Source organism: Branchiostoma belcheri, unplaced genomic scaffold (genome assembly GCF_001625305.1).
Source record: "Branchiostoma belcheri isolate BF01 breed outbred unplaced genomic scaffold, Haploidv18h27 scaffold247, whole genome shotgun sequence".
Lineage (NCBI taxonomy): Eukaryota > Metazoa > Chordata > Leptocardii > Amphioxiformes > Branchiostomatidae > Branchiostoma > Branchiostoma belcheri.
This window is the reverse complement of record NW_017803851.1, coordinates 60,880-74,887: the sequence shown is the minus strand read 5'-3', so window position 1 is coordinate 74,887 and position 14,008 is coordinate 60,880. Positions and strand designations below refer to the sequence as shown.

The 14,008-nt window shown below is 41.0% G+C and overlaps 1 pseudogene; it reads left to right on the top strand.

Moving 5' to 3' along the window:
* The first annotated feature begins 2,637 nt into the window (after positions 1 to 2,637).
* LOC109471313 lies at positions 2,638 to 10,083 on the top strand (annotated as a pseudogene).
* Positions 10,084 to 14,008: the final 3,925 nt, after the last annotated feature.

Genomic DNA, 14,008 nt, shown 5'->3' with positions numbered 1-14,008 from the left:
CGGTGTGAGACCCCACAAATGTCCCCACTGTGATTATGCTGCGACTGAGAAGAAGACCCTCACAAGGCACATCTCGTCCAAACATACCAAGAAGAGAAGTAAACCTTTTGCGTGCCATCATTGTCCCTTAAGGACATATGTAAAGAGCGATCTAACACGCCACATAAAAAGGCATGAGAAGAAGAAAACTCACATGTGTACGCTCTGTGATTTCTCTTCTCACACCAAGTGTGGGTTGAGAACACATCAAGCTGAACACAAGGGGGGACCAGTATTTTCATGTGACCTTTGTTCATATAAAACATATCAACAGCATCTCTTGAATCGGCATAATTTGACAAAGCATACGGATGGTATGATTACAAATGTTGACTAAGTAATGCTTGTACTGTGAAGTCTTGTCTTTGTTAGTACGCATATAGCATTATTATTGTTATACTCTTCCATCCAGCATATGTTGAAATCAATTTTGTAAGAGTGCACATTTTGTTGCTTTTTATATATGTTTTGTGACCTACATTTTCATACACTCCTATGTTCACTTAATTTTTCTCGTTTTTTTTTTGTACGTGGTAACTTGAGTACATAAGTATATGTGACCTTCGACACGTTTCAAGGAAGGGCAGCAAGCTAGATGCTCCCACGTGGTCAACGCTCGAGGCGATCACGACATTTGGGGAGCCATGAAAAATATAGATAGCTGTTTAAGAGTGTGGACACTTTGTACCAAGTTGATGTGTCGGAGGCACAACGTCTAGCGCAACAGGCTCCGTCTGGTATTACAATTTCAGTCGGAAGAACCAAGCAAGTCAACGCAGTAAGTTTCTCTCTGTTACATGCTCATGTTGTGTATTGTACGACTAACAGTGAACAATTTGACGTGTTATACTTAAAACTATAATCTATTGAATACGATCAACATGTGTGACTCTGGGTGTCGCTTCATACCAATCATCTCATTTTCGGCAAGTACGAAACTGTGTAAGCTTTGGGTATGTTGTATAATGTACATGTGTTTTGCCGATTAGGAGTAGTTTGGCCTCATCGGTATAGGAATTAGCCATGATTTGGCATGTAGAAGACGGTGTCAGTAATTAGCTGTACGTATACGTACATTCATAACTTTTATTGGGATTAATGATATCCCAACGGGCTACGTACAGGTCAACGAAAATAAGTGACTCTTATGTGTACACAGAGAATATGAATAGGCTTGAAATATCAGTAATATGTTTAGCTTCCTTCTACGGAAGGTTTGCTAACGGACTGTAATAAGTGTATAGAGTAAGGGATCTGGAAGTTATGATTAGCCAAATGATTGTAGAAACTACCCTACCGATCTGATCTATTGGTGGATCTAACCAGGGCGTCGTCTCTCTTCTCTGTCGAGGTGTTTGGTGGCACATCGCCAAAATGGGAGACTTTTAAGTTAAAACTTTCAGTCACCCTCTGCTCTTTGCGCTTACGACAACTGTATAGACAAGTCGTTTTTCATCGTATGCGTATCGATAAGGAAACGTGTAACAAATCATACTCGTCATTGCGTGGAAAGACGCATGGACCAGACAGAAATACCTAGAATTACTCCCCCGTTTATCAAGAATTCTCGCTGACAGCTTAACGAGGCCGGAATACTGATTCGAGCTCCGATTGCCCAGAGTTCACAAACAGCTGTCATCAAGAATCCTATATCACAGTACAAGTACATCCATTGATAGTTACAAGTACATCAGACGATGCAGCAAGTGCAGCTAGGTAGTACCTAACTAGTACTCAGCATACATTCAAAGATATGACAGAACTTTGCACTATATAGCTTCAGTGCTGTGTACGTATGTGAGAATGATTTACTCATTAATGCTTCCCTACGCCTGGGCGCACCCCTGTTCTTGTGAATGGGATCTTCAAAGTGCTAGAGGCGCCCAAAGACCCGTTCTTTCCCTGAAATACGACGATGTACCCGAGATACATGTAAGTTACCCTCTCGGCACAATGATAAAATTAATGAATGGATTACTTCGTTTTCAATGTTATCTCGCCTTTTTAGTTGAAAAATAAGGGTCTGAATTCTTCCAGCAGTGAATCATTTTTGTCTTTGTGTTTTCGAGTGTTAATTTCGACCTCTAGAGTCATGTCAGGCGTACTAGTAGTTAAAAGTGTACCAGACAAAACCGGTTCTATTGTCTCCAGAGGTATGTAGGGTCTTCTTTTAGCCAGGCTGCCTTGTTTGTTCGTTCGTATCATTCATAGCTGCAGGTTTTGATCAATTAAGGCTCAATGACCTGCAGTGGTCTCTTGGAAGAGGAACGCCCGCCTTACCACCTTTACAAGTTAGTCCATAACTACATCAACATCAAATTGACGCATCACTTAAACAGGCCCAAGGGCGTTCCAGAATTCAGCGCTTCAAATATCAAACAATCAACGTTCGAACAGACTCATATGAATTTCTTATCTTTCCCGCGCACCGTCCCTCAATGGAAGTAATGACTCCCAGTGTTGAATCTTTTAGAGCCAGAGCAGAGGCTTGCCCCCCCCCCACGTTGCCAATCTGGAGCAGAAGTACGTGTATATCTTTGCGAATTTTAGAAGTGACAGACTCCCCATCCTCTGTCCTTTTCTTTATAGGTTTGAAAGATGTGGCAATGGGGAAATGAAAGAGTTTCAACTATGAGGCGATGGTGGACTCCCGAGAAAGCCAAGCCTCAGCTTCCCACAGCAAATGGACGTGACTACTCCAGCTACTCATTCGAGAATCTGGTACTGAAGGGAGGAGGGGCCAAAGGAATTGCCTACATTGGAGCAGCAAAGGTACATGTAGAGATAGCACCATGAACGAACTTATGTAAAAGGCCGAGGAGCTTGGAGTTCATTGGTCTAAACGATGTAGCCTAGCCTGATCAGGCATCAAACTCAAAAAGACCTACAACATGTCTACTACTTAAAAAGCTCCTTACTTAATTTTAGGACTTGCATCTAGTACCTTTTTTAAAGGAAAATGTAATGTGGAGGTACTCAAAGTTGCATACCTAGCGCTAATCTTTATGAGTTCAGTATCTATAGAGCTTCTAAGAAGAAGAAAAAAAAGTGTTACAAACATTTCCTTTTAAATTTATACCTAGCACTACCGGTAAACCGACTACTTAAGATGTTAAATCGATTTTTTTTACCAATCATGATCACATCTCTGTTCTCGTAACCACAGGTACTAGATGAGGCTGGAATTTTGCCCAACATCAAGCGGTTTGCTGGAACCAGCGCAGGCGCAATCACTGCCACCCTTCTGGCAATCAGGATTAAGCCAGAGGAGATGCTGGAGGAGCTCAGTCAGAAGAACCTGATGGACCTCTTAGGTTAGTAGTTACAACATGTAGATGTTATTGAACTGTAATTGCCAACACAAGAAACGGGGGCGCCACAGACTTTCTGCAACTTACGATCCACTGCTCCGAAGTCACGTGTGTCATCTGCATAACGTGACGTCACGGAAGCGGTGGATTGCTCATTCCTTGACAAAGACTGGATCCGGAGTTGTACAGTCGAAAATTTGGGTAAGTTCAATTTCTTGTGTTGGCAATTACGGTTCACTGAATTCGTACCATAATGGCTTCTACCAACACAGATGAACTTTCAAGATAACACGTAGATATCTTCTTTAAATACACCAGTCATTGTGGGGAGGCTAGAATATCTACTGCACAAAACAACGGCCTTGCAATTGCTGAATCTTGGACCATTGACCTATGCTTTCCCTCAGCATGGTGGAACCAATCGCTCTGGAAATGGATCTCGTGGGCAAAGGTTCAAAGGTCCTCTGAAGTCGCAGTCGTCTCCTGTCGTATATTTTCTCCCAACTACATTAACGGTGGCCCATTTTTACACTACGTCGTTTGCGCTGCGGAAGCGGTTACGTCGCATAAGGAAACCATTTCGTTGTCTTCGCAAACCATTTCGTTTGCGCATTAAAACGGCGTTGAAATGGGCCATCGTATAGTGTGTTTTTCCTCCACAGATCCACCAGTGACGAGAGGCTGGTTCAGATCCCTGAGCTGGTTCCCCCACATCCCCGGCCTGCCCAGCTGGCTGACGGTGGACAGCATCTCCATGGCCATGACAGCAATTACAGAAAGAGGCGCGTGCGAAGGGAAAGAGTTCATGGACTGGTTCGGAGACATCTTAGACCGGCACCTCGCACGACTTTACCCATTAAAGAAAGGGCTGGACAAGGACATCACGTTCGATAAAGTAAGAAATCATCAGAATTGAGTGATAGATGTATAGTCTGTAATAGCCTCAACCATCTATCTTGCAGCTATTACGAACTATACATTTGTCATTCAATTCTGACTACGACTTCTGAGTACGTAGCATGCATGACAAAAGACTTTTCTATATGTTCATTTCTTGCAAGGAGAAGCTGTATTGTAAGAAGATGTATCCATCGACATGTATGTGTTTTTCTTTGTGAGTAGCTCTACCACATATTGGGAGTGGAGCTGTGCATCGTGGCTTACAACATGGTCCTGGGCAATGAATCTTATTTTCATGTCAAAACCACGCCTTTGATGAAGATCAAGGATGCAGTAGGCATGTCCATGTCCATTCCAGGTTAGACCATGTCATCTAGTCATTTTAAAGTTTATCACAATCAGGAGCCTGAAACATTGCCTTGCCCATCTATCAAACGCTTAAATGGTCCCTTTACCTACTCTCCAAGCAGAGGTTTAGGGTTGGGTATTTTTAGCGTGTTTTTTGGCTTTTTTTATCGGAGTTTCTCTTTTGCACTGAATTTTTTTCCCACCAAACCCCCAAAAAAATTCAGTGCAAAAGAGAAACCCCGATAAAAAAGCAAAAAAAAAAAAAAACGCTAAAAATACCCCAAACCCAAAACCCTGCTTGAAGAGTACCGGTATTTGAGCATTTGTCCAATCGTTGATGGACAACAACCTGCCAATTTAATCCATTACATGGGTCGAGTCATATACACACGTACTAAGCTTGAGTGTTTTTTCCAACATCTGTTGCTTCAGTACATACATGTAGCTGTAGGTTTTGAACGGTAGAATCGGTGACAATAACGAATATCACTTTGCCTGGACACTTTTCAGTTGTCTTCCAGCCGTTTGAGATTTTGAGATCTCCATATACTTTCATCGACGGTGGGCTGGCCACCAACTATCCCCTCTGGGCATTTGACGGTACGTGCTGGTGATAAACCGTTAGAGTGATGTATAGTAATTAGAGACGGTCTTTGATTTAACTTGACACATGGAATTTCTGTCTGCATATATATATAATATACATAATATAAAACTAATGACGGTGGCCGAGATGGCTAATCACACACTTGTACTATAACGTAAGAAGAAATGTGGAGAAATTCTAGTCTACAGATCTATAATGATTGTACAAACATTATTAAGAGGGACTTCCTCTTTGGAGGATGTGGCTGATAAAAGCTTGGAGAGATCGTTGCAACTGTTCCAAAAAAAGCTTTTTTTTCTACGAAATTAACACTTTATATTCCTAAATCAATCGAAATACAATGCTTGTATTCCCTGTAGGCTGGTACCTGTCCATGAAAAAAGAAGACACCTTCCAAGAGAGGCTGACGGTGGAAGAAGGACAGATGGTTCGCCGGATGTTCCACCCGGAGAACAGGAAGGAGCGGTTCGACACCAGGAACGACAAGACTCTTGGCATTCTGTTGGTAGGATACATTTTTGGACTGTAGTACAAGTAAACCAGATTCATAGCGTGTGATTGCAACCGAAGGCTAATGGTCACTGCTTGGCCAATGAATATGAATGGTTACCGTAAGGATTGCTTGAAATGTTTTTGCAACATTTTCAACCTGTAGAAACATCCATCAGATTTTCATACAAGAGCAGTAAATTCAAAAGACTTGAAGTGATTTCACAATCACGACTTATAGATTTTCCTTAATATTCAGTTCTCTAGCAGTGACCGTGAAATGTACCAGGAACAGATTGAGGAGCGGCAGAAAAAGCTGATGGAGAGGGAACCGAAATTAAAAATGGAGAGAAAGGGCACGGAGCTATACACGTAAGCTGTGTACATTCCTTGCTAAAGGAACTAGAAATTTTCGGTTATCGATATACCTCTTGGCTGTTATTCGTTCACATTAGTAAGATTCTTCCACTACGGAATATCGCCTTTTTTCTATTCCTAAAGCCCCTGTCACACATTCAACAACTTTTGCTCCCAACCACTCCCAACTAATAATAAGGTTGTTGCTGTGTTGGGAGTAGCCTGGAATCCCTTCTAACGCAGCTCCAGTATGCAGTTCTAATAAGAACAAGACTTTCTCGAGTTTGTCAGAATGCATAGTCGGATGGCAGACGACTTTTTAGCGACATTGCTGGCCTACTCCCCACAAATGTCCTTGCTCACGCATCCTCCCATAGCAGGGTCAGCAGCTCCGAGTCCATCCTCCCATAGCAGGGTCAGCAGCTCCGAGTCCCTCCGCCACTAACCCTGCCGAATCAGCCCGGCTTTTCTACTCCGCGACCACAGGAGTAGAAAAAGCCGGGCTGATTCGGCAGGGTTAGTGGCGGAGGGACTCGGAGCTGCTGACCCTGCTATGGGAGGATGTGCTCACACTGAGTACTAGTAACTCCCAGCCGTAGACCATAGTATGTCGGGAGGCATGTATCGATCAGCTGTAGATGTGACAGGGGCTTGAATCACCAATTACTATGGACTACCTTTGTCAGCAGTTTTAGATACTTTTCATATGATGAAAATGTAACAGATCCTTGATTTGGTGAAAGATCTATGTTGTCGTGGTACCACACATGACAGGAATTACCGGGGAAAGACGGACGAGCGCAAAAAGGCACAAATCGCGAGCATTGACTCCTTAAGGAAACTAGTCGGCGAGGATGTGAGGGTAATGATTGAGACGATTGAAGAAACAATTCTTGCTCCCTTACCTGAAATGGCAGGAAAGGTGCGTACCTTGAATGCACATTCTTGTCTCTTTTTTTAGCTTTACATTTGATGCTATCTCGGTCGCTTCCCTGACAAAAAATGGACCTGCCTGTTTAACCTTGGAACAAAGATTCGATTCATTTGACATTGAATAATGTACCTAGTCTTATTAATGTTGCACACGTTTTTTGTGGCCTGTACTTGTAGCCCAGTATGGCACAAATTTGCAATAAAGGTCTTAACTCACACAGAAATTCCAATTTTAGGAGGTAGCAATTTCAACATCAGCCTTGCGACCGATTCCACGACCAGAACGACCGACTATGATACATACAGAGGAAGCAAAGAAACTCGTCTACAGGGTATAGTGATGACGCAAATTAAATGCATTTTTCTTTTGTGCAGTTGTTAATGTTAAAATAAAAGTGAATGTTTCGCTTCAGAAAATGATTCAAATGAAAGGACATGATTAAAATATTGTAATTGCTTGTCCTGTACCTTACCTTACCTGGGCCCTTGGCCCCGTGCGGAGCATAGGCCACCGACGATACATACATACGATTCTTGTAAATTGATCATAGAAACAATTTCATATGATGACAGGCACAACCTCTGGCGTAATATTTGTTACAAAATTCATGTGAATCGTTCCATCTACCTTAAATTTTAGACCTTCAGCGATGAGGACATCGCTATCCTGGACGCACCGTCAAAGGAGAAGGCGTTTGAAATGCTGATGATTGATGAGGCTGGAAAAGTAAGTCATCTGATTGCTTTGATTGACTTGTTGAAGATATCTACCGTATGATTAGATGAAGATTAGCTAAGTTAATTATCGTTTTGGGCGTATTTGTAGGTATTCTAATGCACAATGGTGTCAGGAAGGTGGAGGACGTTGTAACCGCAGATTGTAGTCAAGTTTGCAGTCTAAATGCCAATCCCCCCCCTGCAGGCGGGCGGGGGGTGAGCCCATCCACAGTTACTGATGATATACTCACCTAGGGCTTGTTACTGCGAAGTTTCTGTTTTAGGCCCATTTAAAGTATGTCAAATGATCTCTTTGGTTGCGCCGATAGCTATAGATTGACAGAAACTCTAAATACTCTCTAGGGGGTTGAAATATTAGCTTTCTTGTTAAGTGTTATTCAGTGGGATATTCTCTATTTCATGTATTTCAGCTGACGACAGACCGACTGAGGAAAATATACGACAACTTCGGTCCCTTGCAACCCTTGGACTCAGGCCTGTCTCAACCCCGCGCCAGTATTTCAGTACTATGCTGGAATTCGTGGGAAGCAATAGCGCTATCTCTGTGAGTTGTCTATACCTCATACATCTGTCCAATTACTGTTTTGTGTTAGCATACTGAAGGGTGATTGCTTACTAGAACTAGGACCGTCTATACATATAACTTCAAGTTGGCTAGTCTTCGAGGAATGGAAAATTCTTCTTCCACGACCATTATATCAGTCAGCCGTGACAAGTCATATCCTATGAATAACTTTGTTATAGCCTTCGATTATAAAACACATCTGTACTTATATCTACATCATTACTAAGAAGCGAGAAGAAGCCATATTATTGTAATTATTAGATTATATGTCCATAGAACATAGAATTAGCGCTAGCTTGTACATTGTATATATTCATTGCAAACTGTGAGTCTTTCCTGTGACCTGTACTGAACCCTTTGGGTATTTGTGTACAATAAAGGTCTTCATTCATTCATTCATTCATATAAACTGGGGAGGGTCAAGGTCATAGACTGAGAGGATAATAACCGCATTCACTGGATCAAGGTCAAATTCAGTAGTTGTGGAAGAAGAATTCTCCATTCTACCAAGCACACACACAACTGTTGCTGTTTCCTGCATTTTATTTAGCACGCATGCATGCGGCAAATATTTTCCATTGCATGTAACATGTTAACATCCTGTAGACCTTTGGAACGTCTAAAGCTGGAAAGCTTTCTATCTCCAGGAAGATGACGTTAACAGGTCCGTGGCCATAGATGTGGACTATGTGGGCACCATGGATTTTGACATGGCATCTGAGGACATGGAGTTTCTCATGAGGGTGAGCTGACATGTTGTAGTACTAAATATGGTTGCACAATGGTGTGTGTGTGTGTGTGTGTGTGTATGAGTGTGTAAAATGTGTGTGTGTTGCGTGTGTGTTCCTGTGTGTGTGTGGATGCATGTACATATCTGTGTGTTCCTGTGTGTGTGTGTGTGTGTGTGTGTGCGCGCGCGCATGCATGTGTATATGTGCGTGTGTGTGCATGTGTGCATGTAGGCATGTGTGTGCATGCATGGGTGTGTGCACTGTTTCTATATAATGAAGCTACTAAATGAATGTTAACAGTGTTTATTTTTGTAGCAGCCTTAAATATTCCTTATTGTGTTTTACAGCAAGGAGCAGCAGCAACTATTGCCTTTCTTGAGGAAAAGAAAGGCCGGGAATAAACTATAATTGCAGATTAACTTCATATATGTAGTTTTAAATACTCCATGTTACTTTGTTAACATCCTTTTCAACTAAAGAGACGTCTCAGATTTAAAACGTCTTGTAATCTGGAAACCTAGTAGAATTTGCTTCATATATACATGCACGTCAACATGAGCTATATTCTTTGCTTAACTGTAATGTAAATGAAAATGTAAGAATAAAAAAAGATACACAGTACCCTTTACTTATAAAAAATATGTGCTACGCTAGTACTGGTACCTTATATTGATTGGGCTTGGGATCCGGATGGCTAAACGCGTCTATTTTGGCCAGCCTTGAGAACATGACAAAGCGGTTGTATTACTGGTTTAACTTTTCATGGGTCTATTCAACACATACATTATACCAGCTATATACATGTATACTACTAACAGTAACTGTTAACCTGATACAGACTAGGGCACCTGTCTCACATAAGATTATACTGGCACCCTAGTCTGCAACTGGTTGACAGTAGTATATAACTGGTGTAATGTACATGTATGTGTGTTGAATAGATCCTTATGGCATTGCGTGAAATGTAATAAAAAATACACCTGTCGTATAATATTCACCAGGGTTGCAAAATTGGATACATTTTAGCCATCTGGATCCCAAGCCCCTTACTTTCTCCATAGTTAGCTAGGCGGGTCTCTTCTAAAAGCATTATATAACTCCTGTCTCTTTCGTGCAATCAGCTCTCCATACAGCTCACTGATGGGCCTATCTCCAGTTTTGCCTTCCTCGAATCTCTCTAACATCTTTCTAATGTCTCTATCGAGGTCCTGGGCTGCCTCGTTAATAATGTGATCTATTTCTGGCCCAGTGACCCCAGCTGCACGGGCCAGAGGTACCCAGTCCGGGCCTGGCCCCGCTGGGTTACTTAGGTGATGAGCAAGTCCTGTGAAAAGGCCTGGAAGAGAAAAGCAACTCTCAATATTTGACCAGTAACCTTTTTTTTTATTAGCATACTGTGCAATAATTGGTGAGGTAAAATCTGTTATTAACCTCAAAATCACAACTGCTGTTACAAAAAAACAGTATACTTTTTAATGTTCAATCAAGAAGGAAACAAAGAAAGAAAGTTTCTGATGGAGCCTATGACAAGATCAGTTGAGTTTCAAAAAAATTTTTCAACACAAAATAAAGGGACTTACTTTTTGCCACACTGTCCCTAATTGCAACTCGCACCTTCCTCTCATATGCTTCATCTCCGGACGAGCTTTCTGAGTCCGAATCTGTCTGAGCTGAAGGCAGCGGACTGAAGGACTCTGATCTCCCACCAACAGCACCTAAAGCTTCTAACCCGTCTGAGTCATGTGCACTTTCTTGGACCGGGAAACTCAGTTCATCACTAGGCACACGCACCATCGCTGTTCTTGCAATTTCTTCAATATCAGGAGGAATGCCCTCAGTGTCTTCCTGTGATCCCAATATTCCTTTAAGGGTAGTCTCTTCTTCATCCTCCTTTTCTGTTCTGAGTTCTTTAGGTTCAGACATTGGACCTGTATCACTTAGTCCATCTCTTTCATGTACAAAATCTTCTGTGGGCTGTTCTTCTGTATCTGGTAGGTCTTCAGGCTCCTCTGGTAAAGTTTGTTGGGCAACAGAAGGTTCTGTCGCATCTTCTGTCATGGAGGAATGGCTCTCCTCATCTTCCTTGAGGGGAGGGGTTGGATGGAGAGCTATTTCAACACCTTCAGCCTGTTGAGGAATAGTGTAAGGTTATTTGCTAACATGAATATTGGGCATAAAAATTCAGCAAGAAATGTCTGCATTTTCTGGAGTTCATAGCTGCTAACTTTTAAACTCCATGATGTATGTATTGATGCAAATGTATTAAAGGGTTATTGAAAGAGCATGCTTTGTTTGTATTCTTTAACTCCAAGACATCTAAATGATTGTTGTTTTTCATGGTTATGTACATTATCCGATACAAATAACCAGTACCTATACCTTGAATACTGGATCCATAGGTGAACTGATTTCTTGGCTATCTCTTGGAAGCAAAGGTCTTGTCTCATCATCATTAGACCCTGAAAAAATGCAGAAAAAAACAGAAGAGCTTATACAACATGTATTGGTTTTACTTTGGCAATTGATCACGACGTCAGACCTTGCAAGTTTAATGAAATTGACAATGACCATTCCTTTTTGTCTGTAGCACAAACCATAATTATACATGTGCAAGCCCATACATACATGTAATACATTGCATGATCCTCAATATACGCTGTACATACCAGTGTCTTGCAGTGAACCTTCTTCAGAATGAGGTGCATGTGGCTGACTGGCTAAGGACCATTGTTTAGGTCTTACAACTGCAGATGGAACTTTAGATGGTTGTATTTCTGCTTCCTTTTGGCTACTGATGCCCTCGGCCCCTAGTGGGGTCTCTTGTAGGTCTGCATGTGGAGATGCCATTTCAAGGCAAGGCTGCTCTTGGCTTAATGGACCCAAAAGTTCCTGTCCTTCTAAAATAAGAATAGATTTTGAATTTCATAGTTAGACATTGAAAAGCTAACCAGACAGATGATAGAAATAACAAAAAGAAAGGAAATGTATCCTGACAAAGGTTATCTGGACACTGGCATGGAAAAAGTTAGATACTGGAAAAATGTTGCTTTTGGAGATATGAAAAAGCTGTGCATGACTGCAGATTATTCAATGTTACATACAGTGTATATACTGAGGGGAAAGAAAGATCATTTGATATATGGCTTGCACAACAATCGAAGATATACATGTATGGAAAAATAATCATCCTTATAACAGGCGACGCCTCCAGCCACCAATTCATCCTCAAGGTATCCTCAAGGTATAACAAAGAGAAATTTTACAAGATTCCTCACCTTCAACACAGGCTGTATCCCTTCTAACGCCACTTCTCTGATGTGCTAGCATTTCCTCAGGTTTCCTTTTTATTATTATACAGAGACATCTTAAACTAATCACACCAATACTAATAGATACAAGGATTCCTATAAAGCAAATAATTGTTAAAGCCATCACGACTGTTATCTGTGTTGAATTGTCAGCTTGTAAACCTGAAAAGATATAACAGAAGACAACAGTTAGATTACTGTGCCACTTAGAAGGAAGCATGGGTGTGTACAATTATTACCTTCGCCAAGAAGGTTATGTTTTCAGAGGCGTTCGTGTGTGTGTGTGTGTGTGTCTGTAAACACGATAACTTGAGAAGGCTTAAATGGACTGACTTGATATTTGGTAGTTGGGTAGGTCTTGATGAGACCTCAAAATGATTAGATTTTGGGCCCCCTGGCGACTTGTCATGGTACTGCAGCAGAACTTCCGGTTTTGATATCTCATGATACAGACAAACTAGGGTAACCAAATTTGGATGGTAGATAGCTCTTGTGCTGGGGATAAAGTGACATGAGTTTGAGCCCCCTAGTTGCTTGCTCTAGAACTGCAGGGGGGTTTAAAGGACAAATGTTTAAAAGAGGATAACTCAAGAACCGATTGATGGATCATCGTGAATTTTGGTATGTAGGTAGCTTAAGTGATGCTTGACATAATGACATTACAATTATGCAAATATGAATGTAATTTGCATAATTAATGAGGAAATTCTCTAAATCAGCTGCATTCCATTATTGGAAGTCCAAGCTTGTAACATATGTTATTAAGAACGAGAGAAACACAGGCAGATATTGATTATGCAAATGAAGACTTAATTTGCATAATTAATGAGAAAATGTTATAATTGCATGGTGGTAACTGCCTGGAATTTCATACTTGGGGTGTTTGAAAGTTAAGTGAAGGTGAACATAATTAAACATAACTTACTCAAATATGGACCACATTTGCATAATTTATGAGGAAATGCTATGATGGCATTCTTTGTTAAGATAAGACTGTCTTTTGGTGTAGAATATGATCAACAGATATAATTCATGCAATTGAGGATCCTATTTGCATAATCAGGGGGATTAATATATAATTTCTTATTCATAAAGGCTAACTTCATTTGGCGAAGGTATGAGATCGTGGAACTCTAGTTACTTTTGAATCAAAGACAAAACATCAAACTAAAGGCATTATAAGGGCATTCTTGGGGTAGTCATGAATGTGTCAAATTCAGCTGTCTTGTTACAGAAAAGGGTAGTGTCTAAGATTCTTGTCATCATTTGGTTCTGTCAAGTCTGCTTCAAAATTTTTAGCATCAAAATTGCCAATGACCTATGACGATAACACAGATTTTATATTTGATACAGAATGCATGCAGTATTATTTTGACCAGTATGGTAGTGTGTATCCTTCTAACCCTCAACCCTGTAGAATGTGTACTCAGTGTTGTAAATAACTATAACAAAAGTATTTGATGAGCTCAGTAACTTATTCTGACAGTACCTATTCTACCTAGACTGGTGACTCGAGAAGAAGAAGAAAAAAGTACCTATTAAGAGTATGGGGTGTGCTGTTGGCTGTCAAAAGTCTGACTACTAGGAAAAGTATGTTTTTTGTAAGCAATGCAAGCCTTAAATTAAGTTCAGGTAAATCCCTGGTAACTTACCCGGTGAAACTGTTGCTTCTAGTTCTTGAA